The sequence below is a fragment of the Lytechinus variegatus genome, chromosome 16 (genome assembly GCF_018143015.1).
Source record: "Lytechinus variegatus isolate NC3 chromosome 16, Lvar_3.0, whole genome shotgun sequence".
NCBI classification, from domain to species: domain Eukaryota; kingdom Metazoa; phylum Echinodermata; class Echinoidea; order Temnopleuroida; family Toxopneustidae; genus Lytechinus; species Lytechinus variegatus.
This window is the reverse complement of record NC_054755.1, coordinates 1,741,433-1,755,211: the sequence shown is the minus strand read 5'-3', so window position 1 is coordinate 1,755,211 and position 13,779 is coordinate 1,741,433. Positions and strand designations below refer to the sequence as shown.

General features: G+C 36.3%; 1 protein-coding gene across 3 annotated transcripts in view; it reads right to left on the bottom strand.

The window, feature by feature from the left end:
• The window catches only part of LOC121429837 (FERM, ARHGEF and pleckstrin domain-containing protein 1-like), a 96,777-nt gene extending 85,443 nt beyond the window's left edge, over nucleotides 1-11,334 (bottom strand). For 2 of the 3 annotated variants that reach the window (XM_041627080.1, XM_041627082.1), the window contains exon 1: nucleotides 11,201-11,334. The gene's annotated coding sequence lies outside the window, so the exon portion shown is untranslated. Of the gene's footprint in view, nucleotides 1-5,204; nucleotides 5,366-11,200 lie in introns of those variants that run through there. The other variant, XM_041627081.1, reaches the window with a different exon arrangement.
• Between the last annotated feature and the right edge of the window lie 2,445 nt (nucleotides 11,335-13,779).

The following is a 13,779-nucleotide window of genomic DNA, read 5'->3' as shown; positions in this document are numbered from 1 at the left end:
TCAGTGCGGTGACCTCTGGTGACCTCTTGAAGCTGGGTGCTTGGTTGGCATAGGTCATGCAGTCTGGCAGAATAGTGTTGCATTATTCATGTTTACATTGCACTGCATCAGCGGATACAGAGCATTCTACTCTGCAAGTTGATCGCCATGTACATGGATGTGAATGCAATAATGTACATGTAGGCCTATGCATTGGCTTTAATGTGTCTCAATATAAAGTGTTATCAATTTTCTGCTTCATGATAAAACAAGAGATGCTATATACATGTATGGAAATTGAACATGGTAAAAAAAAATTTGGCCATTCTTTCTACATGTAGGTCAACAATAATTGTGTCCAAAGTCAACAATAGAATGTACATGTTATGTAGGCCTCATTCCACTTCTGAAATTCAATTGGCAACTCAACCTTTGTCTTTTCAAATCAAGTAGCCCAAAATAAGAATGTCTTTTTAGTGGATCATTGGACGCACCTACAGACATGTACATGTAGTACAATGAAATAGTGATCATCGGAATTATCGATTCTGAGCCGAGATTTCATGATTTTACAAAGACAAGTTTACTTACATGTACCAGATCTAGATGTATGATAATATTTTGATAATTACTCTTGAAAATAATGGACTTTTTATGAAATATTTGTATGCTGCAACTACTGTCTTTTACCTTTAATACCGTAATTTGTAGGTAAAACTGGCTGTATACCATGATTTTTTCTCTCTCTCTCATTCACCGACCAAATTCTCGAAACATATATGTAATTTGTTTCAAATCCTTAGTACTGGTTTGAAATATTACCTGCTGGTTCCATTATCTCTTTAAAATGCCTCGACTTGAAGCAAAGCTATGGAATGGGAGGAGTATTCTTCTCCTGTATCTTCAAACCTTCCATTCCACTGTCAAAGATTGCATGACATTTGGACTTGCTGAATTGGGATGCTTTGTCAACAACCTAGGGGCATGGCAGGGCTATGGAAATCAGGTACAATCGGTATTGTTAAGTGAAGGAAATAGATAAAAGAGAGAAGGAAGAGGGAGAAAGAAACAGAGCAGAGGAAAGCAAAAGACAGTTTTGAGAGGGAGGGAGAAACATAATAAAGTCTGCCTACATACATTTGTAGTACAGAAAGTCAGGCAGAGAAAAAAAATTTAAAGAAAAAGGGAAAAAAGGAAAAAAAATGAAAGGAAAAAAATGAAAGGAAAAAAAGGAATGCAAGAAATAGAGAGGGAGTGGGTGGGAGGGAATACTAAAGTCAGACATACACGTATGAAAGTCAATGAATTGAATATTGGCCTACATATATACATAATGCTACACAACTAGCCTTTATGTTAGAGCTACATGTAGGCAGAGTCTGCAGCTTTTGTCTAGTTGCCTTAATAATTTTGACGTTGTTTCGCGAAATGTCAGCAAGACCTCTGAAGCGAAGCACTCACACTTTAAATCTGGTCCTGCGTTAAATAGCTGTTGTTATATTGCGTATGTATTTCTCATGTTTAGCGCAACAGCGTTAGCTGCAGCCTCCGTCTACATACACCATACTGTACAAACAATGCTACATAAGAATATACTGTAGGCCAAATGTGTCATATGTAGGCATAAAGTCACGCTTTATAGTGCTGATGCGCGCATGATAATTAAATGTGCAATCTTATTGATTTAATACGCAGCAGCGTCCGTCTGCTTTATTTGATTTGACCAATGCGGTGATGCTTTTTATTGCGGCATGCAAACTGGACATTTAAATGGAACTGCCACTAAGTCATACTTAATCTTTGTGAAACACCCCCTGGCCTTTTTGAGCATTTTTTTCAATAGCAAAATAACCCTGAGACATATTAAGGTAATCTTTTCCCAGAAACAAAACCAATACTCTCTACATACATACTTGAATCGTAGCCTTGTATCCTTTTTCTTATTTAGTTTATGGTAAAAGTTGGTTTGTTTCATAGATACATGTTCATGTAAGATTTTTAAAAATGGCTGCAAAGAGAATGCTACTTTGGACATATTCCATAAAACAAATACTATCCACATAAAGGTCATAGAGGGGACAGCATAAATACCATGAGACAATAGGTAACTGGATCTCGTAATCAACAATTCCTATCTTCTCCTAAAAACAGCAGGTCAAGTGTCTATTCTACAGGAGGTCGGGTTAATATGTATCTCTACACAATACAATCTTCCAAAAACATTGTATACTCATTATCTATTGTTTTATCATCAGACCATTTCAAAGTCCAAAAAGCGAGTGAGTACCGGTATTATTCAGCCCTTCGCACATGAACATTACTGTGTGATGTATAGGCCTACATACATGTACATGTTCATAGGGGTGCAATGCTATGTGTACATTGACAGCTTCTTATACATGTACATGTAGGTCAGTACATGTACCTTACATGTACATGTATGTCCATAATTAATTTGGGCTGTGATCTGTATGTGCATGTACATGTATTTCTCATACACAATACCAAAGAAATCTACCATAGGCCTATTGGGGGTGCCGTGGTCTAATGGTTATAACTCTCATCTCTCAATCTGAGGGCCATGGGTTTGATTCCCAGCCATGGAGTGTTTTCCTTTGCAGCAAGAAATTTACCCTCATTGTGCTGCACTCAACCCAGGTGAGGTGAATGGGTTTCTGTTTGGAAGAAATTTGTATGTACTCAGGCAAAAAGCACTTTAAAAAGCCAGCTATTTATTCATTTTTAATATTTCTTTATTTGTCTTCTCTACCCATGGTAGCCTGTTCAATAACACTGTTCTCAAGCAGGGCCTTGCAAATACATGCATTGGCGGGCCTTCGTGTAGATACATCAGGATCTTGGCCATTCAAAAAATTACTTTTGTACATGTATGTAGCTGGCCAAAAAGAACTTGATGTACAAAATACAAGTGGCAGCAAATTTTTCGAATAGTATTCCGTGAAAAATAAGGACAAACAAGTCCGTAGTTGGAATGCTCAGTCCCTATTTCATTAATAATTCAGTTCTGGGCCCCGTTTCACAAAACTTGTCCAAAAAAAATGGCAATAACAGTTTAAAGCTAACAAAATAATTCAATTTTTTTGGCTGACAGTAAATTTGTTTCAGAAATTGTACATAATTTGGCCAATATAACAAGTCTTCATGAAACAGCACTGTTCTGAAATAACTGATTGCATTTGAGAACTATCTACTTAATATCTCCATCCCTTTCCTTCTATCTTTCTCCCCATCCCCAAATTATTTCTTTCTCTCTCTGTACATTTGATCTGTCTTGAAAGTCATGATCATGCAGACAAACTGTTTTCCTAGTTTGGACCACGCAGCTAACAGAGATATGTTTGGACCACGCAGCTGGTCGAACACACACTCAACATACATCATCCAGATGCTAACATACAGTCAAATGTACTAAACATATTCCTAGATAGATACATGTGTGAAAGTTATATGTTTTCCATCCATTGCTTTGAATACTCAGGGGCCCGTTGCAGAAAGAGTTGCAATCAATCGCAACTCTAAAAATCATGCGCAACTTGATTTTCAACCAATCAACAGCGCGCATTTGGGACTTGCGATTGATTTTTTTGAATTGCATTTAAACGCAACTCTTTCTGCAACGGGCCCCAAGGGCCCCGTTGCATTTTTATGCTCAAAGCATAAAAATGTAAATGATGTATCATGAAATGGCAGTTTTTTTAAATAAAATTAATTCAAACAATCCTCCTTGTACGATGAACACAAGTACATAAAGGTGTACAATATTCACATTTTGTGGCATAATGTAGCAAAGGGTCATATTGAATGCTATGTAAAACAAAGTGGAAAACGAAAAAAAAAGAGGAAAGTATTTATATAGTTAGTTTTTCAGTGTTGATAATGAAGATCATACCAAATTCATATGGTAATCTATTTGATTGTGAACATTTTTTAACACATTTCATTGCATAACAGATATCTCTTAATACCTACATGTAACAAATTAGTTTACACAGAAAATGCTTTGCATAATCTAGACCGAAAAAATGCTACAATTTTTATGAACAGACAACTATTCAACTAATGCAAGCTCGTCTTTATGCAGATTTAAACTATTATTCTATAATAATTTTAAAACATTGTTAAAAATTTCTGTTTTGATCTAAATCTCAGGGCTTTTAATAATGAATGTTTAAAACCAGAGCTTTCACAAGACAGGTGCTGCATATGACAGCTGCTTGCCAAAGTATGATGACCCCATTGACCTGCACTTTAAAAGTTCAATGAACTCTCATACACACTTCTCTTTTGTCAAGTTCTACACTAATCAATTGGTGTAATGAACCTACAGCTGTAGTGCTGAGATTAGAGCAAAACAGATCTGTAAAAGTAGTATACAGCATGTTCACACTGACACTTTCAAAAGGAAGGTTATATGCACAGACTTACATGTACAAGTATATGTAAAAGCAACAGAAATATTGTCTAAATTGTGCTGAAGCCCAAAACATAATTTTTTTATTGATATTTCCAATAGGCCAACCTTCATAGACATTCAGACTAAAAATAATATGACTCATCAAACAGATTCCATGTACATGTACACATTAAAAGTTGGTAGTGTGAATGGAACTATTAAGAATTGGCCTCCGTGAGAATTATATGGGAAAAACAGATGCATCAACCTGAATTTGGCCTTTTATTTTGGAGTGAAATTTTGGTTCTGTTCCTCTGATGCTCAAAGCATTTGTCCAATTGACTCCAATATGTAGCAAATTGGTGTGTATAGGCTACATGCATACATGTACATGAAAGTATATGGGCTAAAATCAACAATCTAGGCTGTAGGCCTAAACAATACATTTTCATACATGTATATTATAACAGCGATTGCCAAACATGTCAGTCTCCAAACAAAACTCCATAAATACTAATGTTCTTTGTTTTTCATTTGAAAAGAAAATATGACAGGAAAGAGAAAGTATGCACTTTAATGAGTTAATGAGTAAACCCATTCTGCAAGTTTAATTTACAGTACATAATCAGCCTCATTCTTCTGAAAGCAAAATATATCGACAGTGTACGAGCATGTCAATTAATTACACTTGTGGAAAACAAAATTCTCTTGACCACATAGAATAGAGTCGGATTCAAGCCGAAAAAAAGAAAGAGAAAGACATCAATTTAGGCCGAAATTTGTGATAAAAATATCAAGCATAGCCACTTACATTGAAGCGCCGCACTAGCTGACCGAATCCTGCTATCTGACATTAGTACCTTTATCTTTCCTTATTTATCCCACGAATCGGTTCTAAATGCTGTCAGATGTCGAGCCAGAGACAAGACACACTCACATACCCTCTACCTGCCCAGACTACCTCAACGTGTTGCATTCGAATGAAAATCAGATGCTCTTAATTTTGAGTATCCTTTTGAGTCATGCTGACTAACTTGACGACTTCCCATTAAAAGGCCACACTGCATACATGCAATCACCTTGTGTGTGTTTGTGTGTGTATTAACCTGGTCCCACATGAGGAGAACCACGTTAGCGACAGACTGGGCAAGCGTAAATGAAAAAAACTCTCTATGAATTTATATCAGAAGAAAGAGATGATAAATTAAAAAGCATCTATAGCATAATTATTGAACAGAGTCAAAGAGAGTCTCGTTAAAAAAAAAAACTTGGATTAAATTCTGGCAAAGATTGTTGTCAATCTAAAAGACGTTTTAATCATTTTGGTTTATTTCTGATAAAGGATAGTATTCTACATGAACCACCATCTTGTCTTTCATCTCAAATCAAAACAAGCAAAAAAATCTGAAAACCCCCTGGTGAGGAAATACAGACATGTTTAAAGTACATGAAGTATTATGGATTGGATTTACATGTAACATATTACATGTACATTTCTCCAAAGTTTTTTTTTTCTTTCACTTCTTTTTATAAAAAACAGATTGACATACATGTAAATATCACCCTTATATTAAAAGGAAAACAAATCATACAAGAAAGAATAATCAGCTCTCTTTTTTATACCAAACTTTTTAAAAGAAATAAATTTTTAAAGATTTTGTTTTTAGGATCAAATTACCGGTAAACTAAAAGGCAAATGGACAAATTGTACAGAAGTGCCAGGACTTTTGATTCCAGCTGTACACAGATAAAAACAGACAAATTTGAGTACTGGTACTCACTGAGAGGTCAACAAAAATCATTATGGTGTCAATAATGTAAGATCCAACTCAAATTCTCCAGCTATAATATTTAAAAATTGCAGGTTTCTCCTTGCTTCAGTGTTTGTCTCTCTTTTTATAAATTTGAATGTACTAATATTTTGATGACACAAAGGTATTTTTTATAATTTTGATGTTGATATGTTTGTTAACCATGGACAGGTGATGGAAGAAGTTCCTTCAATAGGGACCAGTGTCCTTTTGGCTGGGCTTTTGGCTATTCCTGGCCACTAGTTGACAACATCTTTCAATTTTCTTTGTAATTTTATTCTATTGTGACAGAAATACTAACATCAAATAAATAAAGATATGAATAAAGTTCATTTTGGCAAGATCAAAAGTTGAATACAGCCAGATAGTGGGATCATTTTAAGATGAAAACTAACTTCTCCCCCATTATAGCATAGGCTACAGCTGCTGTGAGCTTTGTTGCGGCTGTCCATTATAGCATAGGCTACAGCTGCTGTGAGCTTTGTTGCGGCTGTTGTATTAGCTGTTAAGCCAACACAAATTTTAGACGTGCTGAGACTACTACAACATACAAATTGTGGCTGCAACAATTTATTGTTTCAAGTCAGGCGGCATGTTCGGGTTCGGTTCGGTTCGGCAGGGTTCGGCAATTTTTTTCCGAACTTTGGTTCGGTTCGGGGTTCGGCAATAAATGCCAAATTAAATTTAACATATAGACAATAAAGATTGCCGACCTACAAACAAGTATTCTGTAGGATGAACTGTCATGGATTAATAATAAATTTTGTTTCTAAAAAGAATAGTTAAGATAATTGTTGAACTTTCTTTTGTTTTAATAAACAAAAAATAAGTCATTTCTACTTTCATTTTTCAAATGAAAATAAAAAAAATCAAAAGAAAAAAATATTGATAACGAGAGAATCAGGATAGAAATAGAATTACAAAGATCAGAATATTTTTTTCACGATTATTTCATGTAGCTATAATCATGATCGATTACGATGTCATTGCCAACGCAACTTCTCAAATTGGAAAGTGTTGATCGGGAATGTCGAAATAGTAGAAAAACAACCTCCACTCAACTGTTATTATACCGGTAAAATTCACATTCCAAAGAATATGAGTGTTTTAGAAAGTCCCTATTTCCTGAAAAGTGGTAAAATCTGGTCAATGAATTACTTTAAAAAGATAAAATATCAGTCCATTCTCGGTCCAGAAAGATCGACGCTACGTGACTTCAAACATATTTCTAACACGAAAATGAGTACATGGGACTGTACTGGGTATTTTAGTGTTGTGAAATCACTCGGTGTTGATCGTCAGAACTAAGACGGAACTGATAATTTATCATTTCATTTTCAGTAATTGGCCAGATTAAACCACTTTTAAGAAAATACTGACAATGAAAAAATGTTTCAAGTTTGGAATACGAATTTTACCTGTATAATAGCAACCGAGAGCAGGTTGTTTGGACTTCCTGTTTCAACTTTCCTTCCCAACCATTTCCGGAACATCGATCAGGGAACATGCGTTGATTTTGTTTAAATTTTTATCTTTTTTGTTTTTTTTCACCCTCATTCCTTCATCTCTTATTTATTTATCTTTTATATTAATATGGAAATTTCAGAAGGTGGAATATATATACTTTACCATTACTTTGTCAGTCACAAGGAATTAATTTATGTCTTTTCAATTAAATGTACATCCGATTACAGCAATACGTAATTCAACTACACTTTTTAACTGAGTTAAGCTTAAAATGTCCCCACATTTTATAAGGAAAAAATATATTCATGTTTAGGCCTGGGACGATTGTTATTATTACCATTCGATTATTTCCTGGAAAAATAATTGAATGATTCGATTGTTCGTCGGGAATCACGTCTTTTGAATGATTCGATTGTTCGTCGGGAATCACGTCTTAAGTTGACCTACTTTATGGTGACCCCCCCCATGAAGAAATCTCCATCAAAGTCACATGTTTAGCATAAATGAGGCCCTTTTCCCCCTTCTCCATGATTTTTTATATCAAAAGAAACTTCATGAAATGAGATTAAATCTTTCAGTTTATTGTTCCAATGAAAATCTTTCCTAAATCAATACTGGTAACCTGGTATTATGCATGCATCCCTCCAAGTGCCACACCCCTGCATATAAATGAATCAGCCCCGCCGAGTCCAAAGACGTAAACAACTCATTCATGAAGTATATTCTTTGAGACTGAGCCCAGGTGGAGCATTTCACTTGAAAAATTTCATCCCTTGCCCACACCATGTCCCCGCCTCCACTTGTGGCACTGCCCACGATGCTACACATTATGTATTTAAAAAAAATATTTCATTTGAAATACCTTTCAAAATTACGATTTTTTATCATTTGAACCCACATGTGTAACTGGGTCTATTTTTGGAGACTAGTCGAGAAAGTACTGGTGAAGGCGGGCGCGTGTTGGAATGTAGTTTTCATTGTGTGAGGGGGATATAAAAAAGGTTGCATTGTTCTGAAACATGAAAGAAATTCTCCGGCTCCCACCCCCTATCCTTCCCTCTCTCTTTCCCTCACACGCACACACACACACACAGATGGGGAGGGGTCAATTTATTTCTGAAGTCATGACCTTTCCTGATAATAAAGGGAACCACGTGCCTTCCCCTTCTTTGTTTCCCAAAGTTTCATTGGCTATCCGAAGGTCCAATCAGCTCAAGTGAGCTGGTTATGTGTTTACTTATTATTGTGCACGCACACAATGACTTATTTTGTGTATGAGGGCAAGGTCGGTGGGATTAACATTTTCGGAGCGCTATCATGTTGGTATGTAACTGTGAATGTGATACAATCATTGATAATTTTTGAAACATTACCTCGGTAACATAATTTTTAAACCTGTAAAAAACAGCTGTCATCTTTGTTTTCTTGTCATTTTATTATTATTATTTGGGTATTAGAGTTATGCCAACGTCATAATCGGGATCTGCCGAACATTCGATTAGTGTATATTTTGCTAATAGATTGGTGATTGGCGGCATGCCAATCGAACCATTCGATCAATCGATGTTTACTCCCAGGCCTATTCATGTTTATAAAAAAAAATGAAAATGATAAAAATTTAATCAAACACGAGACCGAAACTGTCATACTTTGTCATTTACGAGGAATGAATTTATGTCTGGTTCTTTTTCTTTATTAAATACAAAATGATTAGGTCCGATTACGATCACGATCGATTACGGCAATACGTAAATACACCACACTTTTATACCGAGTTTAGCTTCAAAATGCCCCCTCATTTTATCAAGAAAAAATATATTTATGTTAATAAAATATTCTTAATTTGATAACAGTTCAATCAAAGACGAGATGGGAGCTATCAGTGGATTTTAAAAATATATTGAGTGGAATTCTCTTTGTGCACAATCACTAACCAATATATATTTTGTTTATTTTATACTTAAATCTATGTAGTCATCGCATTACGCATTGCATACAAACATACTTTTTTTTTACCGAACTTCCGAACCAGGCCTTTGAGTTCGGTTCGGTTCGGTCCGGTTCGGAAGTGCCAAGTTCGGCGAACTTCCGTTCGGTTCGGCGGTTCGGCTGCAGCACTGGCTGCAACAATTTATTGTTTTATCATCTGACTCTGTTACTGGTACTGTTTGTAGGAAAATCCTCCATGAGTCAAGCAAACAACTTGTAAAGCAAGATGAGAAGGGGGGGGGGGGTTCTTGAAGCATGGAGGTCACTGGTTATTGAACATATAGATCTAGTACTAAACATACATGTATCGCTTATAATTATCAGCCTATTATAAAGTAAAGACAATCAGCTGCAGACTGGATTTAACAGCTTACCCCCCCCCCCCACGGCCTACCAATTCATGTTCACACAATTTGATTGATGAAGTTCTTTTGCACAATGTTAAACTGCATATATACATGTATAATCATCCTTCAGCCTCCTTGTCAATATCACATTTCATATCATTTGGAGGAACGGTGTAGTGGTTCTGACTTCACCTTGTAAACAGAGGGCTGTGTGTTCGAAACCCACCGCAGTCTGGCATCCTTTGGCAAGGCGTTAATCCACACTTAGCCACTCTTGACCCAGGTGCTAAATCATGGGAACCCGGTAGGATGTGAAAGTCATTGTAGCTTGTCCAGTACTGTGTGCGCCTCACCGGCGACTGACTGGATTACTCCCAAGGGAGTGGAGGATGTGCATACATTGTATGCGGAATGACTGATTCAATCCGATGACCGGGGTAATGATATATCTGTAAAGCGCTTAGACACGTCGTTCCGATGTATTAAGCGCTTTTTAAAAGTGGAATATTATCATTATTGACTATTGTAATAATTTTGCTTCATTATCATATCAGACATCACAACGGATTCTAAGAAATTATCAAGTAAAATTAAGATAATCAGATATATCCCATCATACCACTGCAATTGCAAAAGACATGTGATACAAATGTACATGCAGGGGCAGATCAAGGATTTCCCTAAGGTGGGGGGCGGCACATTTCCCCAAAGAAAAATTTGACAAGAAAAAAAAAATAAGATTCAACCAAAAATTTAATACAACTTGTCCACAATAAAAATTTGACAAGCAAAAAAAAATGAAAAAAAGACACTGGTCCTCAGATCTTTTCTCGAGGGGGAGGGGCACAGTTCAGAACGGCTTTTTTACGATATTACAATTACAAATTTTGATCGTGCCTCTCAAAGGGGGGGGGGCACGAGCCGGCTGTGCCTGACACCCCCCCCCCTCGTGATCCGTGGTTACATGTATGATTCAATGATATAGCTGATCTTGCCAGCCGTACAATCAAGTTCAGTCCACTCACGCCCAGTTATTACCGAGGTCTTGCTCATCATTCCCGACACAACACAGCAGGCGGACAGAGCGTTTCTCTGTCAGTCACACAGAATCATCGCCAAACGCACAACACAAAGACAACATTCTCCACGATATTCTTAGCTAAAAGCGGTGAAATATACAATTATATACTAACCTAATTGCAGAGATACACAAAATATAAGATTCCTCTTCTACATTCCAATGGAAAGGTGTGAATTATGCAGGATATCAAGTCAAAAAATCATCGGCAAGCCCCTCACTCTGAATCCATTCGAGATAATGCTACCAGAAAAAATAAGAATAGGTTAAGCACAAGATGGCGCTAGACTCGAAATTGCAGTTAAAACATTTGCGAAAGCCGTGATTCTGGATTTCGCCTTGATTTTTCCCTCAAGAGCTCAAGCAGCTTGGGATTTTCATAAGGATTTTCATTTTAATAAAACTAACTAGTAACTTTGAAATTTTTCTTTGTATACTTTGTGTTGAAGATTAATACTTTGTTCTTGTTAGTTTGGATTTTAGACTGGCAAACAGTTAAACATAGAATTAATTATCAAACCCAACGACTATCTAATTTCTTAAAATTTGAAAAACGTATAAAACAATTCCGAGAAAAGTTTATGTTGGTCTATCTGTTATGCTTACCCACTATTTTTTTTAAACAATAGGGGAAGGCGGGGTAAGTTGTGACAGTTTTTGCTTTTTGCATGTTAGAATTGATATGATTAATAATCTTGTCGAAATAAGTACCTTGCCTTGAAATTCAATTCTTCTGAAATATTTTCCACCTTAAATATAACTTTCTATCCCCACACTGAAAGTCATCGTGACCTTTGAAAAAAAGGATGTCAAATGGCTCAACTTGCCCCATATATGGGGTAAGTTTGAGCCACCTTCTGGGGTAAGTTGAGCCACAAAACCTATGTACAAAATGTATGAGGGGAGAACCAGCATGTCAATTTTTTGTTTAGTCCTTTCACTTGCTAATTCTCTATAAATACTAACATCCTTTAAAAGGAAAAGAGCAGTCATGTAAATTTGCTCCTTTCAGCCAGCATTTCAATCGACTTTTATGGTTTGTTTGTTTTTTAAGATACAATACCATAGGAATTACCATGGCTCAACTTGCCCCATGCTGTTTGGCTCAACTTACCCCAGTCCGAACTTAGTGCGATAATTTTGTATCCACACATTTATTATTCATCCATCATATAAAAGACTATGACAAGAATGAAGATCTATACCTGGACTAATAATGTTGTTATCATGTCTTTATTATATTTAAAGACGTGTGTGTTTATAAAGCACTTATCTATTTTACACTCTATTTTACTTTTTAGCTGAAATTCATATTTTTCCCTCTAAAAAACGACTTTTTGTTTCAAAGTTGAAAACAATGTGGTGGGGTTAGGGGTTATGCTATGGTTCATCAATACATGACACCACCACAATGTCTGACTCATTCATTATTGGCCTGGGGCTGGTGGCTCAACTTGCCCCTATGCTCAACTTACCCCGCCTTCCCCTACCTAAAACTGTTTCTACCCGTTTTCCCGGCCTGTTATGCTGCTAACTCCCAAGTTTTTTTTAAAAACAATACCGATAACTGAGTTTTATACCCGTTATCATGCTTCTAACTTCCTACTATTTTTAACAATACCGACTTATACCCGTTATAATTAACTCAGGCGCGGATCCAGGATGGGGCCGAGCCGGCCCCGGCCCCCCCTATTTTTTGAAAACCTGCATAAAAAAGTATACTCTTTATCTTGATAAAAACTACGAAAAGCTGGAAGAAAAGTAAGAAAGAGCTATTATACCCATGATGTGTAATTTGCAGCCTCGTAACCGCCGGCCCGACCCCGAAAGGAAACAAGAAAAGGATGAGGGGAAGAATTGGAAAATAGACTTTATATAAAATATTTCGCTCGCGCATCGCACTCGCATTGCCTGTGTAATGAATCCCATTCAAGAGGATTAAATGGCACTTTATATATCCAGTTCTGAAATCAATTTGCACACAATATTTTAGCTCACACATCAAGCTTTTGTTTGATTTACACAATAGTTGATATATCAAAATTTTCAGCTCGCGCTGCGCGCTCGCATTGTTTTATTTGTGAGATACCTATCCTCTTTGGAAATTCTTTCCAAAATTTGTCAAAATGCTCCTGTATCATGTCAGTATATCAAAAAATTAAGCGCGCTGCCTTGCATTTAATTGTTTGAGACACACAAGCTTGTTCTTTAATTTTGAATAAAACCGCGCTTAGACCGTCCAGTTTTCATGTCGGAATATAACTCTCATTATTTAATTGGTGATACTTGTATCCTCTTCATTAATCACTAAAAACAGTCCTAATTGAGTCCCTTAATTTTGACTGTTATAAAATTTCGGCTCGCGCTTCGCGCTCGCATTGTTTAGTTGGATACTTATCTTTGTTCATGATTATAAAACTGCTCAGAATCTTCAGTTCTAAGGACATAAAATATTAAAGAATTTTTGCTCGCTCTTCGCGCTCGCATTTTATATGAAGACCACATGAAATACCTAATTATCTTGTTTATAACAATAAAAACTAACATATACTTAAAACTTTAGTCTTTAGTTAGGACTACCCCCTGAAAAACCAACAAAAAATAGAAAGTATGGCGGCCAATCGAGAAAAATGTTGCTGAAAATATTTTTCGGCCCCCCCCCTATTGGCGAAAGATGATCCGCCCCTGTAACTC